General features: G+C 39.2%; 1 long non-coding RNA gene across 1 annotated transcript in view; it reads left to right on the top strand.

The window, feature by feature from the left end:
- The window catches only part of LOC146854918 (uncharacterized), a 57,854-nt gene extending 44,093 nt beyond the window's left edge, over window positions 1-13,761 (top strand). Inside the window, exons 2-3 of the long non-coding RNA XR_014981244.1 lie at window positions 11,897-12,002; window positions 12,995-13,761. This is a non-coding gene — a long non-coding RNA (uncharacterized LOC146854918). The remainder of the gene's footprint in view (window positions 1-11,896; window positions 12,003-12,994) is intronic.
- The last annotated feature ends 2,379 nt before the right edge of the window (window positions 13,762-16,140 follow it).

Genomic DNA, 16,140 nt, shown 5'->3' with positions numbered 1-16,140 from the left:
AAATTAAGGTGTACTGGAAAAAAAAAGAATAGTTTAAGGGTTTGAGGTTGGACTCAGTAATGCAAATACATTCAGCATCACTAAGGCTGGTTGCCCTTGCTGGAATGTAGGCAGCCACCCAGGTTACACATGGTGGTGGTCTGAAAAAGCAGTTTGGACATGTGCATTTAAAAAAATCAAAAAAGTGGATTCATAATGTGTCAGTCTGTAAAAGTGATTTTCACTTGCCAAAAAAAAAGAGCAGTAAGTGTGCATTCAAATTGGCAAAGAAATTTCGTTTTGGGACTAATGTGAAAACATGACTCTGTGTGCAGAGAGGAATTATAGGCAGAGATTTATTGCGTATTGCTCTGGTAATTTTACAGTTGCATTAGATGGAAAAAGGGGGAGCGATTTTTTGGGGGAAGAAGCAGACTCTTAGCACACACCCATGTGCTTGCCATGTATAATCATGCACAGTATTTACAAGCGAGTGGGGTTTTCAGGTTTCAGTCTGTAATGCAAATACATTCAGCATCACTAAGGCTGGTTGCCCTTGCTGGAGTGTAGGCAGTCACCGAGAATACACATGGTGGTGGTCTGAAAAAACAGAGATTTATTGCGTGATTGTTATTTTTTTTTGCCCGCTGTAAAATGATGAATGCAATTGCTTTCACAATTTATAGTGAAATGCAATATATTCTGAAAACAGCAAAAATAAGGCAAAAATATTTTTTGGAAAAAAATGTAAATATGTGTACTGTATTATAAAATGTTTTAAAAATATTAATACTTTTTTCTTTTTTTCCAGATAGATATAGAAAAATTTCGAAAACTAGAACCATTTTTAAAACTATTTTTTTTAAAAACAAATGAATAAATATTTTTTTTAGTGAGTATGGTAAGTCAATAATAATAATTGTAGTCTCTCAAGGACCTTGTAATGTGATAATTGATTTTTAGTGTTTTTTTTAAAAAATTAAAAAAAAGTACGCGCACTGTACGCGTACGGTGAAAAAAAAAAAAAAAAAGTTTTTAAAAACATATGTAAAAAAAAGATGAAAGATAAGGTTGGCTCTTAAAAGAACCGTTGTGTTCATGCAGGGACAGAGGAAAGGAAGCATGGGAAAATTATTCAAAGCGACAAATGTGCTGATCTATTTTGTTGTTCACTAGGGAAACACTGGTCTCCCTATAGCAAATTAGATCTTGACAAAATGTGCATCGAATATCAACCTTCCGAAATCGAGGGTTGATTTCCAGAGGGCCAGCAAAAGGAGATTCTCCCCCCACAGATGAAGGGCTCACCTGACCTGCAGAAGAAGGAGTCAGCCCTGCAGATGATGGTCCAGGCTGAGCTGCTGTGGATGTACTGGCTTGTCTTTCTGAAGAGTTACCTCCAAAAAGATGACCATGTGTCCTTCTGTGTACATCCTGGAGGTGTCTCTTCATGGTGTGATTCCCAAAGGAATACTTCCTGTTAGGATTACCTCTAGAAAGTACACGCTTACACAGCTTACAAGTCACTAAGGGTGCATTTACCTTTTGCTGGCCTTCAGGAAAAGTAAAATAATCCCATACATAAGAGGGCTTTTGTTTCCTCGATCTCTGCCTCAAGACAGTGCTGCTAGTGCTAGCCTCACTCTCAGAAGAGCTCTGCTGTTCTGCCATCGTATCCCAAAGACAAACCAGCTCCTTCTCCCAAGGGATCACAAGCAGAAATGAGGGGAATGGGTGTGGTGTAGGAGAGTTCTAGAACTGAAAGTAGTTTCATCCAATCAAAAGTTGTGTTTCATGATCACATGACCTACCGTACGCTTACGGTACGCTTACGGTACGCTTACGGCAAAAGTGCGCATGCGCGTAAAAAAGACACGCGCTTGCGCTCATGCGCATAACAGTCACTACCCGACACTTCCGCGTAACGTGCGCGTGTAGCGTACACGCGTACGCGTCCCACGCGGAGTACGCGCGGCTACGCAAATTGCGTAACTATACGCAAGCAGCGTAGGAAAATTACGGACGTTGCGTAAACCGTACGCTTACCGTGAGCTTACGGTACGCGTACTAAAAAAATAAAAAAAAAATAGAAAAAAAGTACTGCAAATAATTTTTACATGTTTATTTTAAAAAATATATAAAAAAAAACATATTAAAGAATTTAAAAAATTAAATCATAGTCTTTATAAAAGGTAAGAAAATTAAAATAAAAATATGTTAGAAAAAATAGAAGAAAAAAAAAAAATTAGCATTTAAAAAACCTTGCAAATTCACTGAAAAAACCATGGGTTTCACACACGTTATAGTTAGGAATTTGCATTTAAAAAACCTTAGAAATTCAGTGAAAAAACCATAGGTTTCACACACGTTATAGTTAGGAATTAGCATTTAAAAAACCTTAGAAATTCAGTGAAAAAACCATAGGTTTCACACATGTTATAGTTAGCTGGACATTTTACTCGTAAAAAACCAATGAAATTCCCCCATTATAGTTAGTTCAGCTAACTATAACTCGCGCGCCCGCAATGCACTGCTGATGACGTCACATATTACATCACTCATGACATGGTCAGTGACATCACTCATGACATCACTGATGACATCTCAAATGACAGGATAATATTTTGACAGGGAAACTACGAGTCCCATAAGCCCATCGAATAAAGGAACCCATTGAGGGTGTTAATGGCAATAATAAAAGGACTTCTCTTTTCCCTGCGTCTGCCCATCTGCATTTCCCGTGACCAAGGAGCAGGAGCTCCGAAACGCGTAGGGACTTTGAAGGAAATATTTCTGTGTCTTGCCGGCTCGTGCAGAATAAAGGACTCCTCTTTGCAAAGTGGGGGCCCGCCTGTCTTTGTGTGCGCCTGTGCTGTTGGACAACACTTTGGATGAATATATATATATATATATATATATATATATACATATATATATATATATATATATATATATATATATATATATATATATATATATATATATATATATATATATATATATATATATATATATATATATATATATATATATATATATGTATATGTTTCACTTATTTATACTTACCTGCGTGGTAAAGGCAGCGTGGTAACGGCAGCGCGGTAAAGGCATGCGTTGTAAAAAATGAGTGGTAAAAGGCATGCAGAGTCAAAGTATGTGTTGTAATGTCATACAACTGTGACAACTCATGCATTAGCACTTGTAATAGGAAAGAGCACGTTTATTGCATGAAACCATGTGAGAAATCGGCTCGGCCTCTCTCGTAATATTGACAATATTATAGGAGAGCAGTGAGTGCCAACCTGTGTCATTGAGATCCTGTTACCGCCCTGAACGCCACAGCAGCACAACTCCCCTGCACAGCATGGCTAATGATTTAAGCAAATACAACCATACAATGCAGGCACACTTAATATAATTGAATCGAGGAGTCGGGTATCAGTCGAGGTTCACTGTCAGGAATCTAAAAGGCTTCTTTTATTGTGTCAAAGCTCTGTGCTGCCCTTGCCACCTGAAACCTTGCCTGCCTAGAACAGAGCGTATATTCCACGCTAATATGAATCCGGGCTTTTATCTCCGCCAAACCCGGGTACCCAAAATGGGAGGCTCGTCCTGACAAATAAAAAGTGGATGAGTAAATGAGTGTTGCTATATAAGATCAGTAAACACACATATTTTAATTGCAAAGAACACCTTATGTACATGACCAATGAACCAAGTTATGTGGCATGTGACCAAAGTAAGCATGAACTGAATGCAAATTGTACACCAGCGAAAGGTAGATTATGCAGTGTATTATGTGATTAAAAGCCAAATATGAGTCAATACATTTCATTATACATATATAATTGGCCATTCAAGGAGGGGGGTCCACCCTGAAATAGACATTTCCATTAATTAAGTAACCTTTATGCCCCGACCATTGGAATTATGTGGCAACGAAGGACAGAATTTTGCAGGATGTAAAGGTAAATTATACAGCATATCATATGATTAAAGGAAAAATACGTAGCACATTCTATGACTTCATTATGTAGCTGTTTTGACATTTTAACACAAATTTATCAGACATTATACTAAAGCGAACTCAACAGCATAAAAGATTGGTTTCTTAAGAAAAAGTTGTACACATTCGTCAGATCCCATTCATAATATGACTCTTCCATAATTAATGATTTTTCATGTATCTAATCACAGGAACACTGTTTATTGACAGCGCCCTTTCTACCTCTATAACTTTTGTACAGTATATCTATTGTTACACTTAGGGAGAACATACGTCGACGCCTATACATTTCTAATAATAGAAGAGGTGCCTCATGTCTTCTGTGCTATTCGGCCATGTTCTATCTAAATCTTGACTTCAGCATCTGGTTTAAGTGTAGGGCCTCTCACTCGAGGAGGCCAGCTGGATCCCCCGGACTTCGTGATTACTGCTCCATGAGATGCTGTGGGTGATTTATTCCCCTGTGTTTGAATTCTCAATACTGCAGTTTTAACTTCCCTGAAATAAACTTAGCACGCCGCAACTCCTCTGCGGACCACCAGATGAGGGGATGTATCCTGACTGAACCACGCCCTAGGTTGCGCCCCCCCCCCTCCCTCTTCAGTCCTGAGGAAGACCCACCTGCAGAGGACCCAATTACCCTCATTGCACCAGGGTCGAAACGTCGACACTCTCTCTCTCTCTCTGGGCCTGTACCTGATGCCACCCCAGCCCTGCCTTTCCACAGATGAATCTTCTCTGTGCCACAACGGAAAACCATAAAAAAGAATATTTTGTGAATCCAGAAGAGACAGGCCGATATGTATAAACTGGCACCATTATCAACTATGACCAGTTCTACGATGTACAAATTGAATGATTATTGAATCAACCGTTTGGATTTCCCGCCTCTATTTTTATCTATTCTACTTCACGAGCACTTCTCCCCTTCACACACCCCTATGGAGCAACCTTTCATTTGATATTGAGCATTGAATATGGTGACCTGTTATATGAATAATTGAACAATAAACAGTCACTATTTGTAGCGATATTGTGGGCCTTGGGTTTTTGAGGATATCACTGTTCACATTTAAAATGTTGGTACATTAATTTTTTTGGACTAATGAATGCTTTTCAAAGCTAAATCGAACTTGTTAGGCCGTCTAGGACCATTGTTTCCTATACCGATTTTTACCCAGGTTTATGGACTAATATGGGTTACCCCATTATACCATAATGGCAAAATCTTGACTTCAGCATCTGGTTTAAGTGTAGGGCCACCCATAGCACCTCTTTACATTAGTAAACAACTCTGTAGAAGAATATGCATTCAGCCTTAGGGGATTGCTCCTAAGGTGGAAAATACACGCCTTGGAGACTACATTAATTTTAATGCTCAAGAATAATGAACTATCAATAAGGAATCCTAGGTTTTCCATAAAGGGGGCTGGGGAGGTGTCAGTATGCGTTGACTTAGGATGGAACAAAGTTGACCAAAGGTTATGCTTGTCCACATAGATACCATTCATGTTTTGCTGCAGTTAAGCTTTAGGAGGGTAGATGTCAACCAGTTTTTGGATTCAGTGAGACATGGTTTTAACTGGTTTGCTGTTTAACCCCCATTACTATCTATTTTATGCTGGATTTGAGTTTTGTCAATAATTGTATAATTGTGGAAGCTGCTTATTACAAAGAAAAAAACTACTTGTAGAGCACATTTACTTAATAAATGGGGGCTTAAGAGGATCCTTTGGGATCTACAAAAAAGCACAATATATACATGAACTATTGAGAAGCTGGATTATATTATCTATAGTTTAGTTGGATTAACACAATGAAATCAAATTGACCGCAGTAAAGGAAAGCAAATATAGATCTATGGGTACAAACACCACTATGATAAACAACAAACAAACATGCTAAAAGAGATATTGTTAAAGATAACGGTACAGGGGAAGATAAGACGGGAGAGAACACAATCATGCCCTGTGCTCAGACTTGGCAGAGTGACATCATGTCCTGCTTTCTGCCAAACCCACCCTGGAGATTCAAATTAAACTACAGCAAGATAGTAGTTGAATAGGTTTTTATTGATTATTTTCCCCACTTATAATAACACACAGACACTACCTGATAAAAAAACAAATGATCAGTTTGATCTCTGCAGATAAGGCAGATGGCACACAAGTGGAAATTTATTTTCTGTTTGGTGAACTCTGAAACTCTGAAACATCTCCAAGCACTCTGCAGCAACCACAGCACCGAGGCAGCCCTACTCGCCACTACAGACGACATCCACGCCCTCCTCGACCTAGGCCACACCACAGCCCTGATCCTACTCGACTTGTCAGCAACATTCGATACCGTCTCGTACCACACACTCGCCGCCAGACTACATGAGGCTGGCATACAAGGAACCGCCCTTGACTGGATCCGCTCATTCCTCACCAGCAGAAGGCAAAGACTCAGACTAGCACCCTTCCTCTCTGATCCCACGGTAATCAACTGTGGAGTGCCCCAGGGATCATCGCCCAGCCCAACCCTCTTCAACATCTACCTGGCCCCCTTGCCACCATTGTAAGACATCATGGCCTCAGCATAGTATCCTACGCCGACAACACCTAGCTCATCCTCTCCCTCACTAAGGACCCCACCACCACCAGACTCAACTTCCAAAAAGGAATGCAGGACGTCGCATCCTGGATGAGCAACAGCTGTCTGAATCTCACCTCGGAGAAGGCAGAAGTCCTCGTCCTCGGAACTACCCCATCAGCTTGGAACAAGATCCGGTGGCCCACTGCTCTCAGCACCCTCCAACCCCCACGGACCATGCCAGAAACATCATACTCAACTCCTCCCTCTCCATGAACCAACAGGTTAATACCGTAGCTTCCAGCTGCTTCAACGCCCTCCACATCCTCCGCAAGACGTTCAAATGGATCCCCCAGAGTCAAGGAAGACAGTCAGCCATGCACTCATAACCAGCAGACTTGACTACGGAAACGCCTTCTACGCCAGCATCAACAAGTCTCTACTCCACAAGCTCCAGACGATACAGAACACCGCCGCCAGACTCATCCTCGGCATCCCTCCACACAAGCACATCAGCCACCACCAACGGAATCTCCACCGGCTCCCCGTCGAGAAGAGAGTCACCTTCAAGATACTCACCCACACCTACAAATGCCTCTACAACACCAGACCCCAATACCTCAACGGAAGAATCACCTTCCACATACCCAAAAGAAATCTCCGATCCGCCGACCTTGCCCTCGCCGAAACCCCACGTATCCGCTGAGGCAAAACAGGGGGAAGAGCCTTCTCCTACATCGCGGCCAAGACCTGGAACGAGCTCCCGATCGACATGAGATGTGCCCCCTCCCTCTACCTTCAGGAAGGAGCTCAAGACCTGGCTCTTTGACTGAACCGAACTGCGGACCCTATGTACGATCTATTGGCAGTGTCAGTATTTGTTTAGTCATGTTATACATTAAAAAAAGAAAACTGCTATTACGCAGTCAATGCTGGCATGGTCATAGTACTTAAAAAACATTGTCAATTATTTTTTGCCATGTTGCACAGAAGCGCATCGGCTGTGCAGCATGGTTCATTTTTTTAAAATTTTTAAAAAAATATTTTATTGAGTTTATTCTCGATTCAGCAGCACAGTTCATTATTGACAGACCATTATTTATAACAGAGAATTAAATTAAAAAAAGACATAGAAAATCAGAGTATACACATCTCTGGTTTCTTGACATAAGAAGACGGTCAAGGCAATAGGACATTACTAAATATCATTGCTGTATCCAAGTTCTAATCGGCTCCCATATAGCCGCCCCCAACTATTTTTTTGTAGTCCCTTTCAGTTTGTATAATGCCCATTCCATATTATATATAGCAATAAGTTTTGCCCTCCAACTTGTAAAGGCGGGAGGCTCAGAATCCAGCCACTGAGATGTTATGCAAGACCTCAAAACTGACATACAAATAAACTTAAATCCTCTATGGGATGACGCCTGCCTACCCATATCTGTACTGAATTCTATTCCAAACAAAACCAAAGAGGCCGTAACAGAAATTGGTATTCCCAAAAATTGTGACAAAAAACATTCGATATCCAGGAGAAGTGGCTGTAAGACAGGACAAGAATAAAACATGTGCAGCGAGTCTGCTGCATAAAGTCCACATCTTGAACAGTTAGTCCCCTTGCCAGCCTTCCACTTAGCTATCCTTGCTGGCGTATAATATGCCATGTGCAGCATGGTTCAAAGTAAAAAAAATAAAAGCTACGACACGGCCAGTGTTGACAGCATCATAGTACGTTTACTTTCAGCCATGCTGCACAGCAGCTGTGCTACTTTACTACATAAGTAAAAAAAGGAAATTATGAAGCTAAAAGATCTTGTATACAATAGAGCATACTCCTTTTTACATACTAAAGTTAATCAGAATACAACAACCCATTTTATTTATTAATAATAATAAAACATTTTTAGATAGTACACAGCTACTTTAACCGAAGTTTCAAGGCGCTGAAGTCTAGCTACATTGATCCAAGCATAATGCAGCCCAGAGGAGTAGGAGAAAAGCCTATCTGAATAACCAAGTTTTAGGGAGAAGCCGAAGCCAAAGCCATAATCAACAAAGAGATAATAAATGCAAATAGCAGACTGAACATTACCTGCTTTTGATAATTCTATATTTTTAGTGCTATATTAGAAGTTTGAAACTAACAGAAAGCTTTACAGTACCCAGGTACTGAATGCAGCTTTCATGATTTAAGGTGTCATAATAACAACCCTCTTCAATTTTCTGGTGAGTTGATGCATGGACAGGAGTCTATAAAGGGTTAAATGCCTTTAGTTAACATAAAGGGAATGCATCTCAAAGTCATTATAAAAATTGGCTATTTCTAAGAAGCATAGAGTGCGCTCGTACAATAACTGTAGAAATGTGGACATTTAAGGCCAACTGACGTCAAAGGTACAGTTACAAAATCACCTGAGATTTTACAATTCATTTTTTTTTATTATTGCCTGTTAGTTGAAAGAGAAGGATGCTAGGTGATTTCAGGCTGCTGCTATTGAAGGGTCGTAATTGGATAAGTAGCAGGCTTCATAATTTCCTAGTGCACTCAAATGATCTTTTATGTTGACTGATAATATCCTTTGTAAAAGGAATTTTTGGTGGTATAGATACCTATTTAAAAGTTTCATCCTGGCTCTGGTAAATGTCTCTATTCATGAAAATGAAATTTCAATTCAAATACCCAAACTTGCTGTTGCATTCTAGTCAATTCAGCAAAGGAATACTCTTTCTAGTGGTTTTGGAGGTGAAAGGCTTGGGACTTTAGTTGAGTTAGGATGTCTAGGGCTGTCAATGGCCATCCACCATCTCTTCACTCTTAGGATTAAATGGGGGCCTCTGATATCTTATCAGGGGAAATATATACAGGAAATTGATAGATGGAATGCTTAAATTAATTTCAGCCATTGGTAATTGCCCAGGCTGCATCCTTGATGCACGGTTATTTGGCACACCATGCCACCTCAGTTTGGATCCAGCTATATGCAAATCAGTCTTGACCCTGCTCCAATGGGAACAGCCGAGCCTGAACTGCCATGCCAGGTCCTCCGTGAACCAGAAACTAAGCAACCCAGGACTGGGTTTATCATAGTTAGGGCTCATCAGCCATGTTTAGCTTGGCTCCAGTGACAGTGTGCACAGACCCACACCCTGGCATACCCATCCCACTTAGGGCATACAAATAAAAGTATACAAAAAAGTGATGGATGGACTAGTTGAATTAATCTCAGTCACTGATAATTACTCAGGCCGCATCCCAGTCCATCATCATTTTGCATACCATGCCACCTCAGTTTGGACCCAGCTATATGCAAATCACTCTTAACCCTGCTTCAATGGGAACAGTCCAGCCCAAACTGCCAAGCCAAGTCCTCCAAGAACCAGAACACAAGCAACCGAGGAGTGGTTTTGCCGTAGTTAGGGCTCATCAGCCAGGTATAGCTTGGTTCCAGTGACTCAGTGTACACAGAACCCACGTCTATGCATACCCGTCCCACTTAGGGCAACAAACAAAAGTTTACAAAAAAGTAATGGGTGGAGTGCTTATCAGGGAAATCCAGAAAAAATCATAAAGATACCAGTACAGGTGCTGATTTCTGGCTCAAAATAACATAATGGTGTTGAGTTTGATCTAACTGTCAAAATAGACAGACCATGGAAATGCAAACATTCTGGTCTGATTGTGGTAAAGGCGAGAGTCTTAAAGGTACTTTTCCTTATTAGAGGAAAACAAGAGGTCCAATACTTGCCAAAACATTGTGTCTAATGGCTGTGATCAATTTAGTGAAGGTAAAGTCTTCCATATGTGTGAGAAGGCTGTATCTTGCAGGCTGAGATTGGGTATCGACCCAAGTATTATGATCCAAGTATTATTAATTGCTCAAACATTAAATGTTTTTCACTCCGATGCCGGTTCTCCCAGCTTAGCAAGCCATTTTATTTTGCATAATTCTTGAACTCAGCTAAATGTGTTGAAGCAAATTCTGATGTTTAAAACAAGAACACAAATCACAAATAGTAAAAGTAAATAATAGACTAATGCCATGTAGCACTCACTAGCCATCATAAGGCAAATGAGTGAAAATTAGACGTCAAGTCATAAATCAAGACACTAGGTAGGATATTCATTTCTTCCTGAAACAAAGATTGTCTGTAATATTTAGATATCTTGTGTTTTGTACCACTGTAGATTGTCTTTGCTCTCTCAAGATTCGGAAACCAACTCAACTTTCATCACGTAGTATCACTGCCCTTGAATTTCACTAGGCAATTGGTGTTCTTAAAACAGCTTCTATCATTAAACATTTTTTTACTACATAGTCTAGACTACCATTCTTGAAAAGCAACCGGATGTCGAAAGGATTCTAATGGAGCAAGGGAAAAATTACTATCATATGATTTAATTTATTTGTTCATGCCAACAATTTGGCTACTGAATATAGTATTGCCTTTAGAGGATAAGCAAGGATTTGGAGATGTCTCATGATCCAGCCCAGAAATAACAATTTCTTGAATTTCCAAGCAGACGTCATTTGCAGAGAGGCCCTATTTGATATTTTACAACATCTACAGTTGGAAATGTAAACATTGGCATATGTATTTCTAATGAGCCTGTGTGCTTAGCTTGCAGTCCATCAAAATATCAGCAGAGTAAATGGGACCTGGATTGCATTTTGATTAGTAGAAAGATCTTGAAGTGAAGTTTACTCATGGAATGCTAACTGTGCCAGCTAGGCCGCTTACATATGTGACCTTATGTAGAGTTGAGTGAAAATGGAAAATCATTCAATCTATGGAGAAATTTGTAGCAGGGCGGTCTAAATTGTGAAACTCTCTAGCAGAGCAGACATCATAAGGATAATATGTTTGAGTTTATTCCGCTAATTTCCTCTAATGGAGGATTAACCTCTTCCTCCACAGATTCAAGGATTGAACAATTACTGTACAGTTTTAAATGGGGTCCTCGGTCTTTTGGGAAATGAAATTTACAACAATGTCCATCAGTCAGTTATCCACCCTGGAATAACCCAGTACATATTTAATAGTTACATTTCAACACAAATACAGGTGTTAAGCTCTCGCAAGCACAGAAAATATTTACCTTCTTTATGGATACTATTCCCTGTGAATGTTTCATCACAGCAATTACTAATTTGTCATGTCTGCACAGTACATGTTGCATAACAAGTGTGTTAGTTTTAAGTGGAATGATTAAAAAAAACAACTGCTAGGAAATCCATCATGTTTGATGATTTGCATGAGTAAAGGATTCTGAGAGAATTTTGTCTTTCTTTAATATCTCATCTTAGGCCTTCTCTTCCCACTTCTAATCATTTACAGGTATCCTTCTGAGAAAATGAATAAGCTCATAAAAATCCTCTCCTGAAAGTTGGCTGACATGACTACACAAGAACATGCTCATACTTCAGGATAAACAACGTGTGAGGTAATTATTTAGACTTTTATTAGTAATATTTATGTTCTGTTGACTACTGTATAACACAATGTTTGTATATTTTCACCGCCCCTTCCTTATTCTGTATTACTGAATGTATTGTTCTTTCTTTATGGAAATTAATCAACCTGTAGTTTATTCAAAGCATTACATTATAATAATGTATTACTGTCTTGTATATGTGGATGATGTACCATAGAGTTTGTAGTAGGTACCTATCATGTAGTATAATAAAGAATGTTAATAAAAGTAAAAAGTTGTTAAAAGAATAGGAATGCCAGAGTACCTTGATATCCTTTTTGAAAAGGAGTACGAGAATCAGACATAGTCGCAGTAGCAGAGATAGCCATATTAGACTTAAAATGAATCTGGAACTACAATATCCAGGCAGATAATTTTAATCCTAGTAAAATGTATATCACCAAGGACCTGAAAGCTAAATTAATATAACTAAAGATCTGGAAAATTATCTGAAGAGTTATTAACAAATAAGATCATTGTAAGCAGAAAGCATTATTGCAAAAGAAGCTTAAAAGGTGTATAGGGTGTATTAAACTGTTAATTCTCGCATCACAACTCTTAGACAATTTTACTCAAATTTTGTGATCCAGGTGTCTCACTATTTTTTATGTGGGCCTATAACTGTGAGGCATTTCTTGCAAGACCCAATAATGTCAAGTCTTAACCTGATTTCCTAGATCACTTTCCGTAGACAACACTTCTGTTACATAAGATCATGTGTTGTTGAATAAAAGAGATACAGCACTGTATGTAACATGATGTTTAAGCTATTATTTATCTTACCCTGGTTTCTCTCCCTGTACCTTTTATCCTTTACTGCTGGAGAGAAAATTGCTGCTGGTTGTTCCCTGTTGCTACACAATGTTTATTTTTCCATTGCTGCTGTAAAAAGTGTTTTTTCTACCGCTTACTGTTAAGAGCTGATCGTCCAAGTAAGCTGACTATGACTTTCTTTTACGCAGGTAAGGCCGTTTATCTACAGAGACATGATCAGATGCCAGATTGGAACGGGAGTGTGAACCACTCTAGGAAATATCCCTATAAATAGAGAAAAACTGGTTTCCAGAGAAACAGCCTTCAGTCTAATGACCAGAAATAAAGGATATTGAAGAGAAGGGCTGGACACTGTGATAACCTACAGAACCAGGAGTGAGCAATGTGTAGAAAACAATTGTGACACAAATGGACTTGAAGATGGAGCTCCTTATATAGTGGAAAAAACAGGAAGTGACCTAATTCCACAATCGGTCAGCCATCTTGGATTGGAAAGAAATCATAACCTCAACTTGAATAAACATAAGCATTAAGAACAGAATTAGTCAACTCCCTGGATAGATTTACAGACCAATTTATATCTCATTGCAATGACAAAGTAATCAAACAAAAGTTAATATCAATGGGCAATCCTTCATTAGAAGATACCAGTAAAACAGCTAAACGTATTGAGACTTCACAGATTTCAGCTATAGTGCTAGAAGGTAAAAGTGCTGAATCAGTTGCTCTGGTCAAGACTAATGGGACTAAATGTGTTAAAGACAACAAGCAGGCAGACAAATCTAACTTATTTTTTTTCTCCCAGCAAAATGTATGTTTCCTTTGTGGAAATCGCACACGTGTAAAAGGGGGTAAGCAATGTCCAGGTATAAATGTAACTTGTAGAATATGAAACAAATTGGGACATTTTGCAAAAGATTGTAAGTCTTCTAAAACTAAACAACAGTCATCAGCCTGTATCATAGATGATTATGTTCAAGATAAGGAAGATGTAAACATTGGTAAAGAACCAAGAGACATGGTTTTAGTTGTAAAGAGAGATGAAGTGAGAACTGGCAATCCAGACCTGTGTGTGGATCCTTATGTTGAGATCATGGTGGGTAACAAAAGCTTTTAAATTGTTGGTAGACTTGGGGGCACACATCATCATGATAACTCGAGTTATGTAACAGTGTATGGTCCACTAGACTGCTGTTACCACTTGATCGCGAAGCTGTCATACAAAGGACGGAACATTAATTTATGTGGGTATATTGAAGACATATTAGAATTTCAAGGGTGGAGAATAGCTGGAAAGATTAGTGTAGCCTACAAGGGGTTTAAAATCTTAGGGTGGTTCCACCAAGGGCTTTTTGACATAATTCTCAAACAAGTTGCAAAAGAGCAGGTGTTAGCAGTCAGAGACAATGAGGATTGAAAAAGGTTATGAATAAATATGCACATGTGTTTTCCTGAGATTTGTGAGAAATCCAAGATTACAAACACAAATTAATAGTGAAAGAGGGGGCAAGACCAGTGAAGCATAAAATGAGGAAGAGTTAGACTCTTTGTGCAAGTGAGGTATAATTAAACCCATTTATTCATCATTGTGGCTGTCTCCATTGGTGGTGACTCGCAAACAGAATAGTGAATTGAGGGTCTGTGTGGTCCTCCGTTGCCTTAATAAATATATTTGGGTGGACTTTCCCCCTTTACCCAACATCAATGAACTTCTAGCTAGTTTGAAAGAAGCCAAGGACTTTCTCAAAATTAGATTTGGCTTTAGCATATCATCAAATCAAGACATATGGCAGCTTTTGTGTCCCCATTTGGCATGTACCAGTGCTGTCATATGCCTTTTGGGTTAACCTGGGTGGCCTCAGTTTTCCAGAGAGTAATGACCTATATGCTGAAAGGAATTCAAAGGTTATCGATTTTTCAAGATGATGTATTCATTTTTGCACCTAACACGAAAGCACATGAAACAATACTTGAAGAAGTCTTTAAAAGATTTCAGACAAAGGGAGTTGTCTTAAGGAGAGATAAGTGTGTTTTCCTCACTGACATTTTGGAACTAGCCAAGGTATTGCACTTAAATCAAGTCTAGTTAATAGCATTACTCAGACTAAACCCCCAGTGACAAAGCAGGGTTGAAACCATTTCTAGGAATATGTGAATTTACTTCACGGTACATTCAGAATTATGCAAACAGGTTGAGACCCTTATCTCGTGTGTTGATGAAAGGTGTTACCTTTGAGTGGACTGCTGAGTGCCAAGATGTTTTTGAATGGATAAAAGATCAATTGACATCTCTGAAAATATTGAAGCATTATGATCCTGAGTTGCAGTGTGTTATAACTGTTGATGCCAGCAATGTGGGGCTGGGGGCAGTCCTTAGTCAAGAGAAAGATGGAGACATATGAACATTTGGTTATGCATTGTATGCCAGGACGGGTGCTGAAAAGCAGTATTCAGTGATTGGAAAATAATTTATTGCCTGCTGGGGGGTGGTCATGAAGTTTCATAATTATGTGTGGGGAAGAAGATTTGTCATTCAAACTGACCACAAGCCATTAATATATAATGAGTGGTAAAAATGTCAGAGGTTCTACGCAGCATGTTGTTAGATTGTCGTTAAAACTGTTGCAATTTGATTTTGTACCAGAATACATTCCTGGTAGTAAGAATGCATGTGTGGATTACTTGGCACGTTCCTCAGAGTGTTTGTGGAAAACAGTGAAGGTGGGGGTGACTAGTATAAGGAGGACTGTATAGTTGCATCTGTAGACTTATCACAGATGTGTGTAGTCACAGAACAGGAATGACACAAGGCTGTCAAAGAAGAATCCTCCATGGCCATAGTCATGACGTATGTGGAGTCATGTTGAAAGAAGGAGAGGAAGCTTGACTTTGATTTAAAGATATATGTAAAAGTGGTGGAGAAGTTGCCAGTAGAAGATGGTCTATTAATGAGAGCAGACAAGCTGGTGCCACCTGTTTCTTTCAGGAATGCTATCAACACCATGAGGGTCATGTAGGAGCTACTACGATGAAGAGACGTGTGAGATTGTCCTTTTGGCTGCATTTCATGGACAGAGAGATAGACCAAGCAATAAAAGAGTGTGTCATATGTTCTAGCTGTGACAACACCTAGTTGTGATGGATTAAGTGTCTGGAAGTCAAATTTGTGAGTGAAGTTACGTCAAAAGTGCTGGTTGAATTTCTAAAAGATGTGTTTTTGAAAGAAGGCTTTCCTACCACATTAGTGTCAGACAATGGAGTCAAATTTGTGTCTAGTGAGGTGGAACTCTTATTGAAAAGCAGTCATGTTAAACTTCTTAAAGAGAATGAATAG

This window comes from Triturus cristatus, chromosome 4_1, assembly GCF_964204655.1.
Source record: "Triturus cristatus chromosome 4_1, aTriCri1.1, whole genome shotgun sequence".
NCBI lineage: Eukaryota > Metazoa > Chordata > Amphibia > Caudata > Salamandridae > Triturus > Triturus cristatus.
This window is presented reverse-complemented; position numbering and strand designations above follow the sequence as displayed.